A 25839-nucleotide genomic window follows, 5' to 3' on the forward strand; every position below is an offset into this window, starting at 1 on the left:
CTAATGGAGGCGTTGAGGCTTTAATGTGTGGTTTGTGCCCAGACTGTATGGAAGTACACACAGTTTGTTGAAATGGAATACTGTTCATAAGAAATGACTGGTGTTTGCAGCCCAGTGGCATTCTTAGATTATGTCCTGTCTGCCATTAAGTTGACTTTCTTGGGAAACACATTCCTTGTGTAGGAGGTTTATTGGGCAGTATTCTTAGGATCAGCACTTGTTGAAGGGAAGATAAGAAGATAAGAGCAGGATTCAACAGGAGAAGAACTCAAGCTGTGATACAGTCTTAACAGAAGCCTCCTCTGTCCCTGCAGAGACAAAATTACCCTAGGTTAGAGTAATAGCCCTGGAGTTTGGGCTGGTTACTTTTTATGGGCTGGGTAATTTCATATGCTAATAAGTGGGAGGATTAGCAGTAGGAAGCCAAAGTTAAGTCTTGGCTCTGCCACCGAACCACTGATAACTTTGGACAAATAATATGTTCTTTTTGGAAGAGCTAGATTTTTTTCTGCAATTCTCTTCAGATGCTAATATTAAAATCCCATGATTTTTTCTCTAAACTGCTTTGTAGAAAGGAGAGACACAATATCAGACACATGGTTGCAATTCGATAAATATTAGTTTAGTAAGGTAAAACCTACATTATAACTTGGGCATGCAGAAAAATGATAGTTAATGAATGTAGCCTACAATTACTTTGATCTTTCCGGATAACCTCCATCATCTAATTGGAAGGCAGTGAAACCAACTTAATACCCAATGTAAACCTTATCTGGCTCAATAATTTAAAACTGGCTTTTTAAATAGTGTTTAATATCTCTTAGATAAAAATGTGGAGCCCTTCATACAACTTCCTCCTCCTGCTTGCCTTCCTCCTAAGTCAGTATCCGTTTCTATGGGGAAAGGGATGATGTAGAGGAGGAGAGTAGATGAGGCTAAAGCACCGTTATCAAGGTGGGGAAGAGCTGGCAGCTTCAAGTGGCATCCTTGGTCTCCTCTAGTCTCCAGGTGATGTGCCATGAGGCTAATTGAGAGTAGAATAGGAAATGTAATTGGGCTGGCTTTTAGTGCATAATACTCGTATGGCAGGAGAAGGGGACAGCAAAGGATGAGGTGGTTGGGTGGCATCACTGATGTGATGGACATGAGTTTGAATAGGCTCCAGGAGTTGGTGATGGACAGGGAGGCCTGGCGTGCTGCAGTCCGTGGGGTCGCAAAGGGTCGGACACGACTGAAGAATTGAACTGATTCGTGTGGTTTGTAGTCATTTCTGTATTATCAGCTATCATGGTATAGGGATGGGTTCTAAGACTGTCCCTAGCACTTGCTGTGTCAGTTAACCCATTGTTATGATATAAAGGTATGAGACTAAAAGTCTTATGTCCAATGGGGCAAGGAACAGAAATAAGTGCTTAGTGGATGAAAAGCAAGGATTAAAATGTATGGGTGCAGAAGCTAATCTGTTGGAAAATTCTTATCTTTGTCATTTCATCTCAGAAAATAATGGGGCTCAGTTTCTCCAGAGTAAATCTTTACATTTTCACAGGATTCCATCCCCTTCTTCCAGAACCTTGGTCTCTTGATTATACTAGTGTGTGCTTTTGATGTGGTATCTGACCGTTCAGATAATAAAAAATAAATACATTCCAGATTTAAACTAGATCAATTTTGAAGGACGTACCCATTTATTAGGGCATAGTAGCACTATGAAGTATCAGTTCATTTATTTATTTACTCAATAAATATTTAATAAGTATATGTGTATCGATGTTCTATATAACAAACATTGTTATACAGAATGTTTGCCGTATAACAAACCACCTCCAAACTTAATGGCTTCAAACAAAAGCAGTGATTTCCATTGCTCAGAAAGCTGTAATTTGTCAGCTCAGTGAGAATAGTTGATCTTTGTTCCACATGTTTCTATCTGGGGCAGCTTTGTTGGGAGCTGGAAGATCTGCTTTCAAGATGCTCACCCATATAACTGGGAGTTCAACCAGCCTCTGCATCAGGGACATTGGTACCTCTTCCCACTACTCCTCCATGATCTGCTTGGGCTTCCACATGGCATAATAGGTGGGTTTCAAGAGCGAGATCCCAAGAGAACAAGGCAGAAGCTATGACATCTTTATGACCTAGCTTCAGAAGCCACACAGTGTCATTTCCTCTCTATTGGTTGAGGCAGCCATGAAAGCCCACTCAGCTTCAAGGGGAGGGGTTGTCACTCTGCTCGTGGTTGGTGGAATGAGTAAGAAGAGCATGTGGGATGTTGTATCAGGGCTTCTGTAACAAAGTACCACACACTGCATGACTTGAAAGAATAGAAATTCTGTAGAAGTCGTGGTTCTGGAGGCTGGAAATCCTAAAACAAGGTGTCACCATGGGCGGGGAGAAACTCTTCCATGCCTCTCTCTCAGCTTCCGGTATAGTTGCTAACCCTTGGCGGTCCTTGGCTTGTAGATGCATGACTCCAATCTCTGCCTCTGTCATCACATGGTGATCATCTCCCCCTGTCTTTCTCTCTCCTTTTCTTATAGAGATACCAGTCGTATTGGATTGGTTCAGTTCAGTTGCTCAGTCGTATCCAATTCTTTGCAACCCCATGGACTGCAGCACGCCAGGCTTCCCTGTCCATCACCAACTCCTGGAGTCCACCCAAACCCATGTCTATTGAGTCAGTGATGCCATCCAACCATCTCATCCTCTGTCGTCCCCTTCTCCTCCTGCCTTCAATCTTTACCAGCATCAGGGTCTTTTCCAATGAGTCAGTTCTTCACATCAGGTGGCCAAAGTATTGGAGCTTCAGCTTCAGCATCAGTCCTTCCAATGAATATTCAGGACTGATTTCCTTTAGGATGGACTGGTTGGATCTCTTTGCAGTCCAAAGAAGTCTCAGGAGTCTTCTTCAACACCACAGTTCAAAAGCATCAATTCTTTGGCACACCTTATTGGATTAAGGGCCCACCTTACCTGGTGGCTCAGATGGTAAAGCATCTGCCTGCAAAGTAGGAGACCCAGGTTTCATCCCTGGGTTGGTAAGATCCCCTGGAGAAGGAAAGGGCAACTGACTCCAGTAATCTTGCCTGGAAAATTCCACAGATACAGGAGCCTGGTGGGCTACAGCCCATGGGGTTGCAAAGAGTTGGACACAGCTAAGCAACTTCACTTTCACTTTATTCTAGTATAGTGGCTCGGAGGGTAAGGAGTCTGCCTACAGTGTGAGAGACCTGGGTTCGATCCCTGGGTTGGGAGGATAGCCTAGAGAAGGGAATGGCAACCCATTCCAGTATTCTTGCCTGGAAAATTTTGTGGATGGAGGAGCCTGGTGGGCCTGAATCCATGGGGTCACAAAAAGTCAGACACAACTGAGCAACTAACACATTCACACTTCCTCTACTATGGCCTTGTTTTAACTAATTATACTACAACAACCCTATTTCCAAATAAGGACACAATCTTAGGTACTGGTAGTTGGGATTTCAATATATCTTTCTGGGGATACAATTCAACCTATAACAGGTGACAAATGTTGTATATTCTTTGGAAAATAAAATCTGCTACATTGTACTAAATAGCAGTCACCAGGTTATAGATAGGTGACAAATTAGTGGCTTTTAGAATATAGACTCCATGAAAACATAACTTTGTCCAGTACTTAGAACATTGCTGACATAGGGTGGGCACTCAACAAATATGCTGAATAAATAAAATGAGTGAAAATGGATAAAGACTTTATCTTAATAGAGTTTACAGTTTTGACTAATGTAAGTATCAAATTATCACACAAGTACAAGCTGAAGAAGATGCTATTCATTCATATTTAACAAATAATTACTAAGCATATATATCTTGCCAGATGTTGCTCTAGGAGGTGGGTTGAGAGCAGGGAGCTGAACAAAGTTTCTGCCCTCATACAGTTGTTGTTCAGTCACTGAGTCTTGTCTGGACTCTTTTTGAGCCCATGGACTGCAGCACACCAGGCTTCCCTGTCCTTCACCATCTCCCAGAGTTTGCTCAAATTCATGTCCATTGAGTAGGTGGTGCTATCTAACCATCTCATCTTCTGCTGTTCCCTTCTCCTTTTACCCTCAGCCTTTCATAGCACCAGAGTCTTTTCTAATGAAATAATTGTCCTCATACAATATCAGACAGTAAATAAAAATACATATAATAAATAAGATGATGATAAGTATTACAGAAACAAACAGAAAGAAAGGGGGCAGGATGGAGTTGCAGGTATTTTATGCCCTCCAGGTTCTGTATGGCTGAAGAGGTAGCATTTCTACAGAGACGGAAAAGAAAAGTCCATGGAATTCTCCAGGTCAGGATACTGGATAGCCTTTCCCTTCCCCAGGGGATCTTCCAACCCAGGGATTGAATGCAGGTCTCCTGCATTGCAGGCAGATTCTTTACCAGCTGAACCACAAGGGAAGCCCAGGAATACTGGAGTGGGTAGCCTGTCCCTTCTCCAGCAGATCTTCTGGATCCTGGAATCAAACCCGGGTCTCCTGCATTGCAGGTGGATTCTTTACCAACTGAGCTATCAGGGAAGCTCCAAAGAGAAGATAAGATAAGCCATGTACTAAGCTGGCAGAAATGGTCTCCAGGCAAAGGGCAGGTTAAGGGCTCTAGGCAAGTTTGAGAAGAGCAAAGAAGCTGAAATAGGGGAGGAAGGTGAAAACGGAGGTCAGGGACTTATAGGCAAGCCAGCGGAAGGACTTTGACTTTTTATGGCAAGCCATGGAGGACTGTGAGCAGAGGACTGGCATGATCTGGCTTAAAATCTGAGCTCAAACCTGATTTCAGCTTTCAGCTCCTGTGTCATCCCCTCAAATAAAAAGTTTAGATGAGTATGAGGATCTGTAGCAGGAGAATATAATGTCATTGTGGGCTGGGAAGTTTAGAGCTGAGAAGTGGGAGATGACAATTTTTCCAATTTTGTCTCTGATTTTCAACAAATACAAAAGTTGCATTATTTAATTTTCTCATTTTATATGTTAAACGATTGCCAGTACTTTAAATACCTATTCATTTGAGAATGAAAAATATATAATGATAGCTGTATCCAAATTACATTTTTATTTAGGAGCAATAAGTATTATCTAACCTGCAAATAGGAAATCGACGTTTATTCTATTATCTTATCATTTGGAAAATGATGCTTGGCTCAAAGGGTAAAAACTAAAATATATGTTACCTGTTAATGGGGAGAAAGTAGAAATCTAGTTTCATATATTATCAATATTTTAAATAAAGATGCTGTGGTTATAAAGGCAACACAATGGCCTTTAATAATAAGATAATTTCAAATTACATCTTTGTCCTATATACTGTCTATTAAGGATGGAATGGAGAAGGCAGTGGCACCCCACTCCAGTACTCTTGCCTGGAAAATCTCATGGACAGAGGAGCCTGGTGGGCTGCAGTCCATGGGGTTACTACGAGTCTGACAGGACTGAGCAACTTTACTTTCACTTTTCACTTTCATGCATTGGAGAAGGAAATGGCAACCCACTCCAGTGTTCTTGCCTGGAGAATCCCAGGGATGGTGGGAGTCTGGTGGGCTGCCGTCTATGGGGTCGCACAGAGTCGGACACAACTGAAGCGACTTAGCAGCAGTAGCAGTAAGGATGGAATGGCTGTGTCTCCCTCAAAATTGATATGTTGAAAATATATGGTGTGATGGTATTTGGAGATGGGACTTTGAGGAGGTTAATTAGGTCTTGAGGGTGGAGCCCTCACGATGGGATTAGCGACCTAATAAGAAGAGAGCTTGTCTCCTTTCTCTGCTCTCTGCCATGTGAGGTACAAGAAGACAGCTGTCTGCATGCCCAGCAGAGGGCCCTCACCAAAAACTAAATCTGCTGGCACTTTGATCTTGAACTTCCCAGACTCCAGAACTGTGAGAGATAAATGTCTATTGTTTGAGCCACCCAATCTAGGTCATTTGTTATAGTGGCCCAAGCTAAAACACTACCCACAAATGGAGAAATGATTTTTTAAATTTCTAAGTGGAAGTACATCCAGAAGTGTTTAAAGGTTATGCATTGCTAGAGTATATTGGGAAACACAGTTTTAACTCAGGACTTGGCAAGCTGCAACCCATGGACCAAATTCTGCCCACTGTCTATTTTTGTGAATAGAGTTCTGTTAGAATACAGTCAAGCTCATCCGTTTTATTTTTAATGGCTATTTTTTGTTTGTTTTTGCTACGATAGCATAGTTAAACAGTTATCTGGCTCTTTACAGAGAAAGTTTGTAGCTCCAGCTTACGTGGGATGAATGCCAGGCCCAGAGAGGAAGGTCTCTGCTGCTGCTGCTGCTGCTAAGTCACTTCAGTCATGTCCGATTCTGTGCGACCCCATATACGGCAGCCCACCAGGCTCCCCCATCCCTGGGATTCTCCAGGCAAGAACACTGGAGTGGGTTGCCATTTCCTTCTCCAGTGCATGAAAGTGAAAAGTGAAAGTGAAGTCACTGAGTCCTGTCCAACTCTCAGCGACCCCATGGACTGCAGCCTACCAGGCTCCTCTGTCCATGAGATTTTCCAGGCAAGAGTATTGGAGTGGGGTGCCATTACCTTCTCCGAGGAAGGTCTCTAACTTTCCCTAAATCTTAGAAAGGTAACACGATTATTGCTAGTGGGGAGAAATTTGTAAAAATGGGAGTTTCCATCATAGCTTAGTTGATAAAGAATCTACCTGCAATGCAGGAGACCCTGGTTTGATTCCTGGGTTGAGAAGATCTGCTGAAGAAGGGATTGGCTACCCACTCCACTTTTTGGGCTTTCCTTGTGGCTCAGCTGGTAAAGAATCTGCCTGCAATGTGGAAGACCTGGGTTCGATCCCTGGGTTGGGAAGATCCCCTGGAGAAAGGAAAGGCTACCCAATACAGTATTCTGACCTGGAGAATTCCACGGACTGTATAGTCCATGGAGTAGCAAAGAGTTGGACATGACTGAGCAACTTTCTATTGCTGGTGAGGAGAAATTTGTAAAAATGAACCTCTGGCAATGAAAATATGTGTAAGGAACGAATAACCACAGAGGCCTTTATGCAAAAGCATTCCAAATAGCTTTGTAGATTGCTCACGAAACCATTTCTGCTCCTATCTTTTATATCAGCCAGTGGTACCACCCGGTTACTCAAGTCAGAAACCTAGCCAGTGTCTTGACGTCCTCTCATTCCTTCTCTGTTTCATCACCAACTCAGTCCTTCTCTCCATTCCCACTGTCACCCTTGACCTGGCCACCTGGAATTCTGCAAACTTGCCTAGAGTAGCCAAACACTTCCTAACAGCCTCTCCCACCTCCAGACATCCTTTTGTTTTCAATCTCTATCCTACACAATGACTTTTTAGTATAAAAGCCTTCAGTCCCTTATTTATACCCTTCAATGGTTTTCTATTGCCTTTAGAAATAAATCCAAATGCTAGAGCATAATTTTTGAGTCCTTCACAAATAACCTTTATTTGACTAACTTCTCTTTACCCGTCAGGTCCCAGCTTATCCAGCTCTTCTTCTGGGATCCTCCCCAAGTCTGGTGTAAGTCATCCTCAAATGTTCTCCTAAGGCACTTTATTGTTTCTTGTTATAGAGCAGAACACATGGCCTTGTAATTGTTTGTTTAACTGTCTGTCTGAACACTGAGGGCAAGAGTTATGTCTTTATTAACTGGGGAAGCACTAGAGGGAAAAACAGACATAGTCTCTGTTGTAGAGACACTGCAGCCCAGTGAGAGAAACTGGTGCTTAGCAGGTAATTACTGGAATGTAAGTAGCAGTATCCTACTTCTGGCTTCCCAAGTGGCTCAGTGGTAAAGAATCCACCTGCCAAGCAGGAGGCTCAAGTTTAATTCCTGGGTGGGGAAGATCCTCTGGAGAAGGAAATGGCAACCCATTCCAGTATTCTTGCCTGGAGAACCCAATAGACAGTGGAGCCTGGTGAGCTACAGTCCATGGGGTCGCAAAGAGTTGGGCACAATTTAGCAACTAAGCAACAACAACAATCCTACTACTGCTGCTGCTGCAGTTTTAGACTGAGGTTCCATGACCCCCTTTACTGAAATTATTCTCATTGTCTGTGGTTCTTCACCCATTCATTGATTGAGGAAGAAGACAAAGACTAGAATAATGAGGTCACTCTAAGTTTTGACATTCATAGTCCATAGGGAGAAAATAGTTTTGAAGGGCAGAGTTTCAACTGTGAAACTAGGCACCCTCAAAGAGAAAAGGGTTCCCCAAATTCCAAAAGCTATTCTTTAATAATTAAGAACCAAAGACTGGGGAGCTAAGGAAGAATGTTACTATAAGCTCCAGAGCAGGAAAGATACAGGACACTTCACACAGGGAGAAGATAAAAGCTCTTTAGGGGCCTGAGCAGAGAAGGCTGGAATGAGGGAGAGGAGTGCCAAGTGAGACGCCTTCTTACTTTTTTGTCTCTTTCCCCTAGAGTGTAGGTCATTTGGGGTAACAGAAACCCCACGATGGAGTTGAGAAATCCAGAGCAAGATTTGTGCCTTCCTTTTCCCTGACTCAAGGAAGGTGAGACCCAGTTAGAGGAAGAGGCCGTGGACGCAGCATGGTGTTGGAGCAACGTGACCACAGGTGGTTGATAGCAACACGGATGCAAATGATCCATTGAATGGCTTGACACAGGAAAGGGCTGACCTTCCCTACCTAAAGGCAGATGGACCTGTAGACTGGGAGGTCTAGAGTAGTCTAAAATCTAGACTAGAGTTTCAGATCCCTTTAGATAGAGAGGGTCCATGGAGAAAAACATAGGAACTGAAAGTCTTGCTTCTGATTGCATCACAAACATCTAGTACCGTTTACTGCCACATGGAAGCAGACAATAAATATTTATTGAGTCCATTGAATGAATGAACAAGAGGAAAACAGGAAATTGACTGTTTATTTAGAAGGACTTTTTTTTTTTTTTAAAGGAAACTGTCATGTTGATACTTGACATAAAGCCACTTAACTGGAGAATTAATCTTACTTTAATTTCAGGAAAGCAATTCTATAACCAGGTGATCTGAGAAAAAGTCAGCAAAACCTTAAATCCTTGGAAAATGTACTTGGCTTGAGAATCAGTCATCTTGATAAAACTATGACAGCTTACTTGATCTAATCCCTTAAGAAGCTATTTCATTTCTTACATTCTTAATTTCTAATATAACTGGTTCTGTCTAGTGCCCAGCACAGTATGCTTAGAAAATACTTAAAACAAATTAGTTGAATGGATTGCTGAAAAATTCATCTGATCTCCAGATCTAAAAACTTTGGAGGAATTAAAAAAAAAAAATCCCTCTTCTCTTAAATCATAATTGTATTAATTATACACATAGCATCTGGAGTAAGTGAACAATGAGAAAGAACCGAAAGAAAAATTTAGCTTGTTTAAGCACACTTCTACCAAAGATATCTTTCCAGAGAAATGATGTCAAGATTAAAATCTATTTTCTATTTCCTTTGATGTTTTTAATGTCCTTTTACCATGAAACCCTATGTTCAATCTTATGATAATATAAGTATTAGGAAAGAACATATATTAAAATAGTTAACTTTTTCTAATTCTGTCTTTAAGGAGGATGGACTCTTAGGAAGAGCCTTTTGTTTTGATGAATGAGATGATACATGGGTGTAAGATGTAGAAGTGAGTAAAGACTATATTCTTAACAGAAGGGGTGGAGGGACCCAGACATCAGGGTATATGGATGTTGCCCATATGACATCCTTGCTTTTGGGCTGAAAGCCTTCCTCCTTGGGTATGGGTTGAGGCTTTTGTAATGTTTGTTGCTAGAATCCCTGAGTTCTGTCTCTGTCTACTGCTGAGTTCTCTGCTTGGTAAACTTGTGCTGCAGTTTTTCTCACCTCAGTCCAGTACTGATCGCCCCTTTGTGCTGATGTGGCCTCTCTTTAGCTCCTCATAGTGCTAAGTCCTGTTGAGTCTCTGTTATACCCTCCATCTGACCTTGGCCAGGGATGTCCACTCTGCAGCAGAGGCTGTGGCTCAACTTTTCCGCCAACTATGGCCTGTGCATTCTCATCCCAGGAGCCCTGTTCCCAGGAACAGAGGTTGATCCTGTCTCTGGCTGACCATGCCTCTCCACTGTCTCACCCATACAGGGTGTGGCCATTTGTTGGTCAAGGGCCATTCTGCGTTATGGGCGCCTCCCAGAGTCCTGAATAAGGAATGCTCCTCCCAGTCTGTCACCTCTTCCTCCTCCCCCTGCAGAGCCTTCAAGCCAGGAGGTTGGGCGCACACCTGATCATTTATCTGCTCTACTTCTTTGTTTTTTGGCTGCCCTGCATGGCATGTGGGATCCTAGTTCCTCAACCAGGGATCAAACTGGCGCCCACTGCATTGGAATTGCAGAGTCTTAACCGCTGGACAACCAGGGAAGTTATATTCCCTCTTTCTATTCACATTCTCTCTTCACATTCTCCTCTATTCACACTTTCATCATATTGGAAAGGACAAGCTTTCCCCTTCTCTCCCTGGCTGATTAAAATATTCTCTGTCTTATCCTTCACTTCCCCAAAGATCACTGTGTCTCTATTTCTTCAAAGCTGTGATGTGAGTAGGTGTAGGGAGATAGAAACCTGCTTACCAATAAGCGACGTACATAGGAAGATATTTTTAAAATATTATGCTTGTCACACTCTGAGAATGGGTGATTGAGATTATAGCCAGATATACTGAGCTTTCTGTGGCTAAAAAAAAAAAATCTGCATATAATACTTGCGTGTGGAATGGAAGACTGTAAATTAATGTTTAACCCAATGTCTAGTGATACATGATTTCTCCAGTGATCGGGGTTATTCCTGGAAATGGAGCTATACCAGTTTCATTCTGATTTCTGGAGCACTTCCCTTAACTCTGGTATAGTGCGTTTGTACTTCTGTACGGTAGCACTTAACTTTCCTACTGTGATTACCTGTACCTAAAAGTCTCTTTTCACCACATCTCCAGCAGTCAGCAAAATGCCTGGAGCACAGTGAGTACTCAGAAGTTGTTGAATAAATGACACCTCTAAACCTATGGAGATCCAACCAGTCCATTCTAAAGGAGATCAGCCCTGGGATTTCTTTGGAACGAATGAGGCTAAAGCTGAAACTCCAGTACTTTGGCCACCTCATTCGAAGAGTTGACTCATTGGAAAAGACTTTGATGCTGGGAAGGATTGGGGGCAGGAGGAGAAGGGGACGACAAAGGATGAGATAGCTGGATGGCATCACTGACTCAATGGATGTGAATCTGAGTGAACTCCGGGAGTTGGTGATGGACAGGGAGGCCTGGCGTTCTGCGATTAATGGGGCCGCAAAGAGTCAGACACGACTGAGCGACTGAACTGAACTGAACTGAACTGAAACCTATGGTTTAAAAAATATGTTTCACTTTAAAAGTAGCAATATTATAAAAGGCCACAAGATGGGCTCATTACACTGTAGAAGTCTGTAAAACACTCCTGAGTCATGGAATTAACAATTTTCTCAAAAAATTAGGAAGGTTTTATACCTGTTTCTGAATCTTAAAGAGAAACTAAAATGCTTCTAGTGGAAAATCCTGGCAACACTGAGTCATTTATTTATTCATCTAAAGAATTGTATTAAAGGAAAACTGTAGTGTTATTTAATTATCATTCCCTCTATGGGTTCGAAAAAAGTTTTATCTTTATCACTCTTTTCATATATTCCTCACTATAAAGTTGAAAGAAGTATCTTCCTATTTATGGAATAGCAAATTATATTTCTTCTTCTTAGAATTTAAAATGGTATTTGTCACTATTTTTTCCCCCTTCAAAAGATTAAGCTTACTAAATTGAATAATCCTTTTTTTTCTAAACCAGTGCTTCTTGAAAATGGACTATATGCCAGGACAGTCTCCGTCATTATTTCATTTGATACTTATTAACTTGACAAAGAAACTGAGGCTCTGAGAGTCTGGCCAAAGTCACCCAACTGATGACTACAGCTGCATTCTAGAAGACAGATACAAATCAGATACAAACAAAAGCAAAACACCATCAAAGAAAAAGGAGAATATGAGCTTGCTTGACAAAGTGTGTTGATGCCATAGAGTGACTGAGGTACCACAGTAGGTTGGAAGGCCTCTTTGAGGAGGCGACACTAATACCAAGCCAGGGATGATAAGAAGTAGTCATGTTTTGTAATTCTGGGAATGAGCTTTCCAAGCAGAAAGAACAGCTAGTACAAAGCCTGAGTTGGAGAAGTGATTGCTCTCAGTTTAGAAGGAAGACAGGCTGTGCAGCACTAGAATATTCGTCCAGTATCACTCTTATGTCCTTGACACAGTTGATACTAGACATCTACTGTCCTGGCTTCACTTGAAGATAAGCAGACAGTGGTGTGTCTTTGGAACAACCCAAGGATTGTTGCTTGTTTTAAGGGACTGGTCTCACTACCAGGAAGAAGGAAGAACTCTTCTGGATTTGGCTGTTCTTGAGGTAAGGAAGGTCAGAGTTATATTCTATCATGATGGTTCCAAGCCAAACAGGTCCTCCTGGCCCTGCTGAAGTCATGATGAGATTGGAATACTTTCATATTATCAATATGAATACATTAAATATCTACTGCCAGGCATAGAGTATAACTCAGGGAACAAAACCAAAGTCCCTTCCTTCAAGGAGCTTGCATTTGGTGAAGTCATGACTTATGTAACATATACAAGGTTTACTTCAATTCTTTTTAGTCCAGCCAGTGTTTAAGTTTAGAACTCTTTCATTTGTCGGGTTTTTGAACAAAAAAGGAAATGGCGCCGATTGTCAGGCTTTCCATTCTCCTGCCGCAGTCCCATCCGGGCTCCTTTTATCAGGAATTTTCCTGAGGAGAGATGTGGTGCAGTTATTCCTGCCTGCAGAGATCCAGAGCATTACTTCTGACATCAGCAACCAGACAGATACAGTGGCTTATTTGTGCTGTCCTGGTCTCTAAGGCTGGTCCAGACTTACATGATGCCCCCTTACTCCCTTCCTGGCTTCATCCGTCAGTTCAGGTCCTGTCTTCATGATCCGTGTCCCCTTAAGTCTATATTAAGAAAAGCAGAAATTTATCCCTTAATGACTGACACCTAAAACTCAGTGGACTATTGATTATTATAGACTCAACTACTTTTTCTGAAATCTTGCCATAATTTAGGCTACAGAGAAGAAACATCCAGGAAAGAAAAACCAAAATGCATTCCCACACTGACCTTTGGATGTGAGGAGCAATGTCATTTGCAAACATGGTATAGTATATACCATACCTTGTCTATCCATTCATCTGTCAATGGACATTTAAGTTGTTTCCATGTCTTGGCTATTGTAAATAGTGCTGCTATGAACATAGGAATGCATGTATCTTTTCGAATTATAGTTTCGATTGGGTGTATGCCTATAGTGGGATTAATAACTCTATTTTTAGATTTTTTAAAATGTATTTATTTATTTTTTGTTTTACTTTACAATTCTGTATTGGTTTTGCCATACATTGACATGAATCCACCACGGGTGTACATGCGTTCCCAAACATGAACCCCCCTCCCACCCCCCTCTCCACAACATCTCTCTGGGTCATCCCCGTGTACCAGCCCCAAGCATGCCATATCCTGCATCGGACATAGACTGGCGATTCGATTCTTACATGATATTATACATGTTTCAATGCCATTCTCCCAAATCATCTCACCCTCTCCCTCTCCCTCTGAGTCCAAAAGTCCACTATACACTTCTGTGTCTTTTTTGCTATTTTTAGATTTTTTAATGGAACCTCCATACTGTTTTTCATAATGGCTGCACTAACTTACATTTCCACCAACAGTGTAGGAGGATTCCTTTTTCTCCATATTCTCTCCAACATTTATTATTTGTAGACTTTTTAATGATGTTTATTCTGACTGATGTGAAGTAGTATCTCATTGTAGTTTTGATTTGCAATTCTTTAGTAATTAGCAGTGATAAGCATCTTTTCATGTGTCTATTGGCCTTCTGTATGTCTTATTTGGAGAAATATCTATTTAGCTCTCTGCCCATTTTTTGATTGGGTTGTTTTTTGTTGTTACTGAGTTGTATGAGCTGCTGTATATTTTGGAAATAAGTCCTTGTCAGTCACATCATTTGCAAGTATTTTCTCCCAGTCCATAGGTTGTCTTTTTGTTTTGTTTATGATTTCCTTTGCTGTGCAAAAGCTTGTAAGTTTGATTAGGTCCCATTTGTTTATTTTTGCTTCATTTCTTTGCCTTGGGAGGCTGACCTAAGAAAACACTGGTACAATTTTTGTTAGAGGATATTCTGCCTAAGTTCTCTTCTGACTTCATTATTTATCTTTTTGATCCATTGAATTTAAAAGCCAAATCTAAGGTCCAGAATGTCTCCCATGGGAAAAGATCCAGAAATGATCAGAAGAGGTTCTGAAATAAGTCCACATGGTATTGATTATGTTAATTCTTAGGTCACACTTTCTAAAAAAACTTCACCCCCTGTTTCACAGTCCTTCTTGGATTATGCAACTCAGTTAATTAAAGAGGATTATGTACAGATTCCAGTAATCCTATTAACACAGTGGCAATAATATGAAAAGCTTGAAATCTAAATACTTTTTGTTTTTATTATTATCAAGTTTCCACAGTGAAATTAAAATCCTTAAAGTGAAATCTCCCTTCTCATTTCTTCTTATTTTGCTTCTGGAACTTATACATTCCCAACAAAATCTTCAAAGGCTCTAAACCCAGCTCTCATGTACCTCCAAAGTTCAGAAAATTACATGAGAACATTCCCACTGCAACCTTATACCCAGAATTTTATGACCCAAGTACAGTAAGTGCAAATTTTGCTTCATAATTTAGATCTTCTCAACATCATAGTTCTGAGACTCAGAAATGGTTGTGGTTGTGTGCATGTTTCTGACATACTGGGAGAGGCCGAGTGTGCACTTCCCAATGCATTGCAGACTACAGTTACCAGAGGGAATTGATGGGGAGATGACTGTCCAGCCAGCATGTGAGGCCACTCTACTCATTTCATGTTAAATCACAGAATGCCCACCAACTGGAGATGCTGAACTGTGTTATGGAAGAAGATACCTCTTCTGCATCTGCTTAGGTGTGGAAATAATTCCTCATCTCTAACCTACAGAGACCATCATTATAAAACAAATTCAGCTTGCTGTTCATAAAGTAGTTGTTATCATGTACTTATTGAGCATAAGCTAAATACTGGTATATAAAGGAGGACAAAACAGACCTGATTCTAGCTCTCACCAAGCTTGAAGTTTAGTGGTAGACACAGACATTAAATAAGTGACAAATGAAGTTATAATTAAAAGTTATCCTAAATGCTTATAAAAGAAAAACTTCTAAAAGGTGACATTTAATCTGAGACTTGAATGTGATGAGTGGAAAGGAATTAGTCAAGGGGAACCTATTAGGAAGAGGATCCTAGGCAGTAGAAGGGGCATCCAGTGAAGAAGAAATAGCGACTGCATAGATCCTGAGGCAACACATAGATCTCAGTTTTTGAGGACTCTCACACATACTGATGAGCCTGATGAGTGATAGAGAGTGTGGTTTGTGTGTTTAGAAGAGAGTTAAGGAGGACAGACAAATTGTATAGACTCTATTGGCCTTAAACCAACTTAAGAATTTTAAATTTTATTCTAGGTACAATGAGACACTATTAAAGTATTTTCAAAGTAGGGGAGTCATGATCTAATGTACATTTTAAAGGTATCACATGGAATCTGTTTGGAGAATGGCTTGGACGGTGGCCCTAGTCAAAGCAGACAAGCTAGTTGGGAAACTGTGACAATAGACGACACAGGAGGTCAAGGTCGTGACTCTTAGACTAGATTCATGGCAACAGAAATTGAGGGGATCACATGGATTTGAGATACATATTTGTAAATAGGATCAACAGATTTCAGTGATGGATTGAATATGGTTGGATAGGTAGTGGTGGCATTTAGGGATCAGGATAAAGACTTTTATCCTGATTGTGAAGAGATTGTGAAGATAAGGTAAGAGTTCAAGTTAAGAAATTATAAGCTTGAAATGTCTGTGTTACATCACAGGGACATAAGCAGAAAACTGGACATACTAGATAAACTAGTCTGGAGTTCAGGGGAGAGATTTGGGCTAGAAATTTAAACTTGAGATCACAGGCACATAGACTTTTTTTTTCATATTTTATTTTAAAATAATTTCAGATATACAAAAAAAATAGTACCAAAAAATCTTGTATACATTTAGGTTTCCTAAATGTTACAATCTTACATAGCCACAGTACAATTATGAAAGCCAGGAAATTACCATTCACAGAGCACTATCTACTAACAAACGTTATCCAGAGTTTGCCAGTTGTCCAACTTGCGTCCTTTTTTTGTATCCAAATCTAGGATCACACATTGCATGTAACTGTCCTGCCTACTCAGTTTCCTTTCATCTAGAACGATTCCTTTGTTGTCATGACCATGACATCCTTAAAGAGTGCTGGCCAGCTGGCTAGTTATATTGCAAAATGTCCCCTAATTTGGGTCTTTAAAAGAGTCTTAACCAATGTAATGAGTAGAAGGGTAGCTTGATAAACACCCACTAAAATCTTAGATGCTGTCAGAGAAAGGGCTTCCTGCTTTGAACTCTGAAAATTCCTGGCTGCCATGCTAGTGAAACAGGAGGGAAGGGGGCAGGGCACACTCTAAAAGAATGATGTAGCCATAGGACACGATGTAAATGGTTAGAACCAACCAGGTCCACCATGGTGGACAAGACTTCCACTAGAACTTGAGCCTTAGTATGTGCTCATTGCAACACATCAACAAGCTAAATGACACAACCACAGGTCCCTTGATGGTTCCAAGGTCAAACATAAAATGTCAACAGTGGGTGGTGGCCCAGTTGCTGGAAAAATCCCCACCCTTGCCTTCTGAAATGGCCTGTACTCCGTGGAGTGTGCATGCATGTGTGCTAAGTTGCTTCAGTCGTGTCCAACTCTTTGCAACCTGTGTGTTTCTTTCAAAAGAAATCCACTTCCTACCTGTCACTTTGTCTCTGACTGAATTCTTCCTTCTCTGAATCATTAAGAACCTGAGCTTCATTAAGTCCTGAGACCAGGTATGATCTCAATTAAAAGATCGTAGGTTCAAGTCTCAATTAGAGTTGCATGGTTTCACTAATGGACTGGGGTGGGGGTGAGGGGTAGAGATCCTCAGTGGGAAGAGGATGAGAGGATGGGGAACACAGAAGCAGTGCACCCCAAAACCCTCTTTGCACAACAGATTCTGAAGCAGGCCTGAATGAACATTGGGAATATGTTTTGACTTTTCATGAATTTCAGAGTTTTGACTATTACATGGGACCAACTGTTTTAAGTATTACAATTATTAGACTATTCTTGGGACTGAAATGACCAAAAGATTTTTATCATTTGTGATATAGGGAAGCAAAAATTGCTGTTCCAAAATGTGTCTTTTTGGCTTGAAGATTATTTAAGCTGATTTTTTTTAAGAAACAGAAGGCTCTGGAAGTCTTGCTTTTTCCCTCCTCCATAGTTGCCTAAAGAATTTAGATAAAGAATAGAGCTATCTCCGAGATATTTGAAAAGAATTCAGACTAGGTGTGGTCCATAAAGATCAGAGTTCTTTCTGCATACCATTTTCTTTATATGGCCCAGGAAAATTTATTTACCATACGCCTGCTTTTCTGTCTCCATGCAGTTGCCTTCTTCCTCTCTCAAGTCCCAAAGTCCCACTACCCCTTATATCTTTTTCTTTTTTTCTTCTTCTTCTTTTTTTTAAGCCGAAGATGATACTTCAGGTGAGGGTTTCAGCCATTTTGGCGAGTTACTCAGTTTTCCTAGGTCCCTCCCATGTATACATGTTACTAAACTTCTGTTTGATTTTCTCCTGTTCATCTGTCTCATTGTCAATTTAATTCTTAGACCATCCAGAAGAACCCAGAACGGTAGAGGAAATTTTCTTCCTCTCTGACAGAGATGAAGGAAAATGTTGTGAGTTTTGTCACAGAGTTTACTGTAAAGAACTCGCTTAATAAAATTTTAATGGGCAAGAAGGGGGTACAATGATTTGTTTGTATTCCAGTTTTTCTTGAATAGCTAAACATATTTGCAAAGAACAAGGCTAAAAATTCATAAGCTAAGTAGTCACCTAAAATTTTTGAAAGAGAAAAATAGAGTAAGCCCAAATGACATAGAAGAAAATAATAATGATATGAGCATGATTAAAGAAATAGAAATTAAAAAGCAATATAAGATCGACTAAATAAAAAGCTGATTGTCAGATGGAAAATACTAATAAAATAACTTTTTCTAAGACTGAATAAATAAAGAGAAAGCACAAATAATATTAGGCATTAAATAACAGGCATCACTACATGTAAAGTAAAAGCTTAAGAAGAGAATGTTATAAACAGACATGTTAATGATCGAAAAAGAACTGAAATACTTTTCTAGAAAATAGATTCAAAAGAAATTATAAAACCTGTAAAGACTTATACGCACTAAAACACTGAATGAACATTCACATATTGACACAACAACAGTGGCAGGCTTTTTCTTTTTTCTATCAAAACAAATGCCATGATTCTTAGAGTATCAGATATTTCCAAACCAATTGACATGTTTGTGTCTCAACTAATGGCAGTCTTCTCTGAACCTTTTATAGCTGAATTTTATGAAGCTTTTAAGGAAAACAATAATCCCAATCTTATAAGACGTGTTTATTAACATATACAAGAGTAGAAGAGGGTGTGCTCCTTGGTTCCTTTCAGGAGGCCAGGTAATTGTGCTACCCCAAAAAAGTAGTATAAAAAAGGACAGTTAAAGGCTAATCTTATTTATGAACAAAGTTACAATAATCTAAATATAATATTCCTAAAGTAAATCTACCACTGAATTAAAAGAAATACCTTAACCAAGCAAGAGTCATCTCACGAATGTAAGGATGATTCACTAAAATTTACCTTAATCACAGGTGAAGCAAGGTTAAAACTCAGTACAATAGCCCTTGTGTCCTGTATTGCTGCTGTAAAGAAATCATCACAAATTTATTGTCTTCAAATAACACAAATTTAGTGTCTTATGGTTCTGGAAGTCAGAAGTCCAAAGTCAGTCTCAGTGTGCTAAAATCAAGGTGCTGATAGGGCTGCATTTGTTCTGGAGTCTTTAGAGGAAAATTCACTCCCTTTCTTTTTCTAGCTTCTGGGAGCTGCTCACATTCTTATGGCCTTATGGTCTCATCTATCTTCAAAGCCAGCAGTGTAGCCTATTCCAATCTCTTTCTCTCTCACCCTAATGCTCCTGACTCCCTTTTATAGGGATCAGTGTGATTACATCGAATTCACTCAGCTATTTCAGGACATTTTCCCCGTCTCAAAATTCTTTTTTTTTTTTCTTTTTAACTGAGGGATTGTTGCTTTACAATATTGTGTTAGTCTCTGCTGTACAACACAGTGAATCAGCCATGCATAGACATATATCTCATCCCTCTTGAACTTCACCCCCGCTCCTATCCCACCCGCTAGGTCACCACAGAGCACCGAGCTGAGCTCCCTGCGCAGCACAGCAGCTTCGCACCAGCTCTCTATTTCACACATGGCAGTGTATATACTGTCAGTGTTACTCTAAATTCGTTCCACTCCCCCTTCCTGCCCCTTCACCTGTGTCTGCACGTCTGTTCTGTACATCTGCGTCTCTATTCCTGCCCTGCAAATAGGTTAATCTGTACCATTTTTATGCAAAGTACCTTTTATTATATAAAACAAAATATTCACGGGATCTGGGGTTTAGAATGAAGCTATCTATTAGGGGTTATCATTCACTCTACTACACCTTAGAAAAATAATTTGGTAAAACTTAACATGTGTTCATGATTTTAAAATAAACAACAATGATAAAAAAAAAAACTCAGCAGAAAATAGAAAGAACTGTATCTTTAGGAACATTTTTGTTTTTTAAGATCAGGAACTATGTAAGAATTCTCATTATCATTGCTTCTACTCAGTATTGTGCTGGAGGTCTGAACCAATGAAATAGATACAATAATGAAATAAATGGTAAAGTACTAGACAGAAATAAAGAAAAAAAAAACTGTTGATGAAGAAATTTCCACCAGAGAAAACTTAAGAATATCTCAGTTCAGTTGCTCAGTCCTGTCTGACTCTTTGCAGCCCCATGGACGCCAGGCTTCCGTGTCCATTACCAACTCCTGGGGCTTGCTCAAACTCCTATCCATTGGGCCAGTGATGCCATCCAACCATCTAATCTTCTGTCATCCTCTTCTCCTCCTGCCTTCAATCTTTCCCAGCATCAGGGTGTTTTCCAGTGAGTCAGCTCCTCCCATTAGGTGGCCAAAATATTGGAGTTTCACCTTCAGCATCAGTCCTTCCAGTGAATATTCAGATTTATTTCCTTTAGGATGGACTGGTTGAATCTCCTTGCAGTTCAAGGCACTCTCAAGAATCTTCTCCAACACCATAGTTCAAAAGCATCAATTCTTTGGTGCTCATCTTTCTTCATAGTCCAACTCTCACATCCATACATAACCACTGGAAAAACCATCGCCTTGACTAGACAGACCTTTGTTTGCAAAGTAATGTCTCTGCTTTTTAATATGCTGTCTAGGTTGGTCATAGCTTTTCTTCCAAGGAGCAAGCATCTTTTAATTTCATGGCTGCAGGCACCATCTACAGTGATTTTGGAGCCCAAGAAAATGAAGTCTGTCACTGTATCCTTTGTTTCCCTATCTATTTGCCATGAAATGATGGGACCAGATGTCATGATCTTAGTTTTTGAATGTTGAGTTTTAAGTGAGATTTTTCACTCTCCTCTTTCATCAAGAGCCTCTTTAGTTCCTCTTCACTTTCTGCCATAAGGGTGGTATCATCTGTGTATCTGAGGTTATTGATATTTCTCCTGGCAATCTTGATTCCAGCTTGTGCTTCATCCAGCCTGGCTTTTTGCATGATGCACTCTGCATGTAAATTAAATAAGCAGGGTGACAGTATACAGCTTTGATGTATTCCTTTCCCGATTGGAACCAGTCCATTGTTCCATGTCTGGTTCTGACTATTAATTCTTGATCTGCACACATGTTTCTCAGGAGGTCTGGTATTCCCATCTCTTTAAGAATTTTCAACAGTTGATTGTGATCTACACAGTCAAAGTCTTTGGTATAAACAATAACAGGTAACTATTAGACCTAATGAGAAAATCTGCAAAGTTCCTGAATACAGATGAATTTGCTCTTGTTCCTATACATCAGCAGTAAGCAAATAGAATATGCAAGACATAATTTTTAAAGTTCATTCAATCCCTACCTCATGTCATACACAAATATGAATTCCAAGTAGATAAAGGACATATATTTAATGCAAAACTGTGAAACTTTTCAAAAGTAATATGAGAAATTAGGTTTATAATATTGGAATAGGGAAGGAGTTCTTAAATAGGATGCAAAAAAATGCAACCTACAGAGAAAAAGACTAAATTTATTCACTTTATATGATGAACTTCTCCATCAAAAGACACATGAAGGGAGCATAAAAAGTCATAGTGGGAAGATAATTTTCAGTATCAGATATAACTGAAACAGGATTAATATTCAGAATACATAGTGATTTCCTAGAAATCAACAAAAAAGAGGGATGCAGTTTTGAAAAAGAAGCAAATTTTTAAACAGGCATATCACAAAAGAGAAGATCAAAAGGCCAATATACTTATGAAAAGGTGCTTAGCTCAGTAGAATTAAAGAACTACGAATAAAACTGCAATCAGATACCATTCTATACTTAACAAATGAGCAAAAATTAAGAAGCCTTATGCTAAGTGTTATCATTAATATGGAGCAGCAGAAATTCTCAATTTTGGCATCTAAAATGATACACTACTTAATAATAGTTTTCAATTTAAACATAAGTAGACACTGTTATTCAGCATTTCCACACCTACGCATAGACTTGATAAAAACTGGTACAGTTCCCTAAAGATATACATATAGTACTGTTCATACCAGCAGTTTCTGTATAATAGCCCCAAACTGAAAACAAGTAAAATGGCCATCTACAATAGAAGAGACAAAATTTAGAATGTTCACTCTTGGAGACACTCTACAGCTATGACAGTTATTGAGCAATCATCACATGTATCAGTATGGTTCAGTTGAAAAACATGATTTTGACTGAATGAAGTATAGAGAATACATACAGCATAATTTTATCTCACTGAGTTGAAAACCATCAAAACCTGATAAGTGTATTGTTCACAGATACGTAAATAGGTGATAGCACCGTAAAGAAAAACACTGAATGTCTAACACAAAAGTTACGATAGAATTTATAACGATCAAAGGAAGGGAGAAATAAGATCATGGAGGTAAGATTCCACATGAGATTCTGGTTAAGTCTTGGTTCTTGTGGGGAAGGAAGTAGATGGTTTTTTTATATTGCTGTTTTCAGTGTTCAACATCTACAATATTTCACACATTTTCTGTTTTATATAAATATATATTTCTTCCTTTGTTTCTTTCATATCCACACCCACACTCAAGGAACCCTATTCATGTTCGCAATAAAAACTGAAGATTACTTAGGAGTAAATCTGCAGAAGCACGTGTAACTCTTATGGAGAGAATTTTGAAACTTTCTTGAAGGGCATACAGTGAGAAAATGAGCAACCGTGGCACTGGGACTCAGTTTGGTGAGTGAAAAGATGGTGATTCTTCTCAAATTAATTTTACGTTTATGCATTTTCTTTGTTTTTCTTTTGGTGGGCTTTTGATAAGCTGACCATAAACTCTGTGGAAAGGTAAAGGACCTAGACTTGCCAATATAAATGGAGGTACAGGATAAGGAATGAACTGGGAGAGAAGCATCGGCATATATACACTACCGTGTGTAAAATAGATAGCTAGTGGGAAGCTGCTGTATAGCACAGGGAGCTCAGTTCGGTGCTCTGTGATGACCCAGAGAGGTGGCATGTGGGGGTCGTAGGGAGGCTCAAGAGGGATGGGATATATGTTTACATGTAGCTGATTCACTTGTACAGCAGAAACTAAACACAACGTTATAAAACAATTATACTCCAATAATGAAAATAAAATGAAATAAAAAATTTAAAAAAATTCACACAACATGTATTAATATATTTTGTTTCTTAAAAAAGAAAAAAAGACTGGGGAATGAAGAAATCGAGATAACATTTGTAGACAAGCCTTTTGAAAAAGCCATACAGAAGAGCAGGAACACAATTTGTCAATACTTGCTCTGGTACACAGAAACATTTCAGCTCATGGATCAGCTGGTTCCTGTGAAATTGAGACATAGCTTATGACACAGATAATCAAGCTCAGGCATTTCCAGCCTTGCCTAGTGATGAGAATTGCCTCAAATGGTTGTTAAAACTGCAGATTCCTTTGCCACTTTCTAGCCCCACGGAATCAAACTCTCCAAAGGAGGATCCTGGGAACCTATATATTTAATAGCCTGCCCAGGTGGTTCTTCTGATTTGGCATGGTTGTATAACACTGAGAACTTCCTTAAAGAATAATTGTTGTTAGAAAGAAACAAGTGATAAAACACAGTTGTAAAAATTTATACATAGTTTTAAAGTAATAGTAATCATTTTAGGTAGTCATGTATGGATGGGATCATTCCAGTAGTCATGTATGGATGTGAGAGTTGGACCATAAAGAAGGTTGAGCACTGAAGAATTGATGCTTTCAAACTGTGATGTTGAAGACTCTTGAGAGTCCCTTGGACTGTAAGGAGATCCAACCAGTCCATCCTGAAGGAAATCAGTCCTGAATATTCATTGGAAGGACTGATGCTGAAGCTGAAACTCCAATACTTTGGCCACCTGATGTGAAGAAATGACTCACTGGAAAGACCCTGATTCTGGGAAAGATTGAAGGCAGGAGGACAAGTGGATGACTGAGGATGAGATGGTTGGATGGCATCACCGACTCGATGGATATTAGTTTGGGGAAACTCCGGGAGATGATGAAAGACATGGAAGCCTGGCATGCTGCAGCCCATGGGGTTGCAAAGAAATGGACATGAATGAGCAACTGAATGATGAATCACTTAGGAAAAAATATAATTCCCATAAAGGAGAATTATTTCTTCAGAAGTTTGAAACTTGCTTTAGTTACTAAGAGACTGTTTTATAACTGTGTCTAACTTGATAAAATAAAAAAAGAAATGTACAGATCTTTAGAGGAGCAGAAGACTTAGATTCTCCAATTAGGAGACCATTGGATTAGTTATATTTTTCTTTTCTACATTTTTATGGAAGGAGATGTAAGACAAATTTTGGTTTGTGGTTCTGCCCAACAAAATTTGTTATTCTTCTGCATTTGTTGCATTCAAGGCAGAAGCTGGTCTAGGATGTGGCAAAATTTATAATTGATAGGTTTCTCACTCTTCTGAATTCTCACAGCCCTCCATTTGTGCCTTTCGTTAGAGAGTGGTTTTGATTGTTTTCTCAACTACACAAATAACATGTGAATGTAGCCTCATTATAATTGATTCAAGTACTTCAAAAATTAATTAATAATTAATACTTACTAGATGAATTCTATGTGCCTGCTTGGCGTGATTTTTGATGGGTTTCCTAATTGAATTCTCAGAATTCTGACAATTTTATGAATTATGCACAATAATTATTTCACAGAAGGAGAATCTGGATTTGTACATTTGGAAGGCAGCAGAATCAAATTTGACCCCATGTAGTTTGACTCCGAAGCCTGTTACGTGCTCTAAATTTCTCTTCAGTCTACTCGGCAGCAGTGCGTGGAGAGAGGCCTCCATGGACCCCGTGCTACCACTTTCTCTCCCCACCACAGATACTAGCTGTCTGATATCACCGTCCTTGCAGCTTTTCAGCCAGGTATGAATATTTCTGTAGGATAGACTCTATGAAATGAAATTGCTTATAAAACTATATGAACGACTTTACTTGATCCTGCTAATTTGTATTCAACTGGCCAAATAATTCATTTGGGGTTTTCCATAAGATGTTACTTACAGAATACTTCAAATACTTAAAAAAAAAATTTAATTGAAGGATAATAGCTTTACAACCGGAGAAGGTAATGGCAACCTGCTCCAGTACTCTTGCCTGGAAAAGCCCATGGATGGAGGAGCCTGATAGGCTGCACTCCATGGGGTCGCTAAGAGTCAGACAAGATCGAGTGACTTCTAATTAATCACTTAATTAATCACTTAATCACTTTCACTTTTCACTTTGATGCATTGGAGAAGGAAATGGCAACCTACTCTAGTGTTCTTCCCTGGAGAATCCCAGGGATGGGGGAGCCTGCTAGGCTGCTACCTATGGGGTCGCACAGAGTCGGACACGACTGAAGCGACTTAACAGCAGCAGCAGCAGCTTTACAACATTATGTTGATGTCTGCTGTACAGCATGAATCAGTTATAAGTACACACATGTCCCCTCTCTCTTGAGCCTCCCTCCCACCCATCCCCATCCCGCTCATCTAGGTCATCACAGCACTGAGCTGAGCTCCCTGTGCTGTATGGCTGCTTCAAACTAGCTGGCTCTTCTACACACGGTAATATACATGTGTCAATGCTCCTCTCTCAATTTGTCCCACCCTCTACTTTCCCTGTTGTGTCCTCAAGCCCATTCTCTGTGTCTACATCTCTATTCCTGCCCTGCAAGTAGGTTGATCAGTACCATTTTTCTAGATTCCATATATCAGTTCAGTTCAGTGACGCAGTCGTTTCTGACTCTTTGTGGCCCCATGGACTGCAGCATGCCAGGCTTTTGCAGTATGAAAAGGCAAAAAGTTTCTGTATATAGGCATTA

General features: G+C 39.9%; 1 long non-coding RNA gene across 2 annotated transcripts in view; it reads left to right on the forward strand.

Annotated features, from left to right (window-relative positions):
• Positions 1-25027, forward strand: part of LOC120870898 — an 80375-nt gene extending 55348 nt beyond the window's left edge. Inside the window, exons 3-5 of one of the 2 annotated variants that reach the window (XR_005722887.1) lie at positions 12413-12470; positions 13162-13252; positions 24684-25027. This is a non-coding gene — a long non-coding RNA (uncharacterized LOC120870898). Of the gene's footprint in view, positions 1-12412; positions 12471-13161; positions 13253-22560; positions 22962-24683 lie in introns of those variants that run through there. The other variant, XR_005722888.1, reaches the window with a different exon arrangement.
• Positions 25028-25839: the final 812 nt, after the last annotated feature.

The sequence above is a fragment of the Oryx dammah genome, unplaced genomic scaffold, assembly GCF_014754425.2.
Source record: "Oryx dammah isolate SB20612 unplaced genomic scaffold, SCBI_Odam_1.1 HiC_scaffold_12, whole genome shotgun sequence".
Taxonomy (NCBI): domain Eukaryota; kingdom Metazoa; phylum Chordata; class Mammalia; order Artiodactyla; family Bovidae; genus Oryx; species Oryx dammah.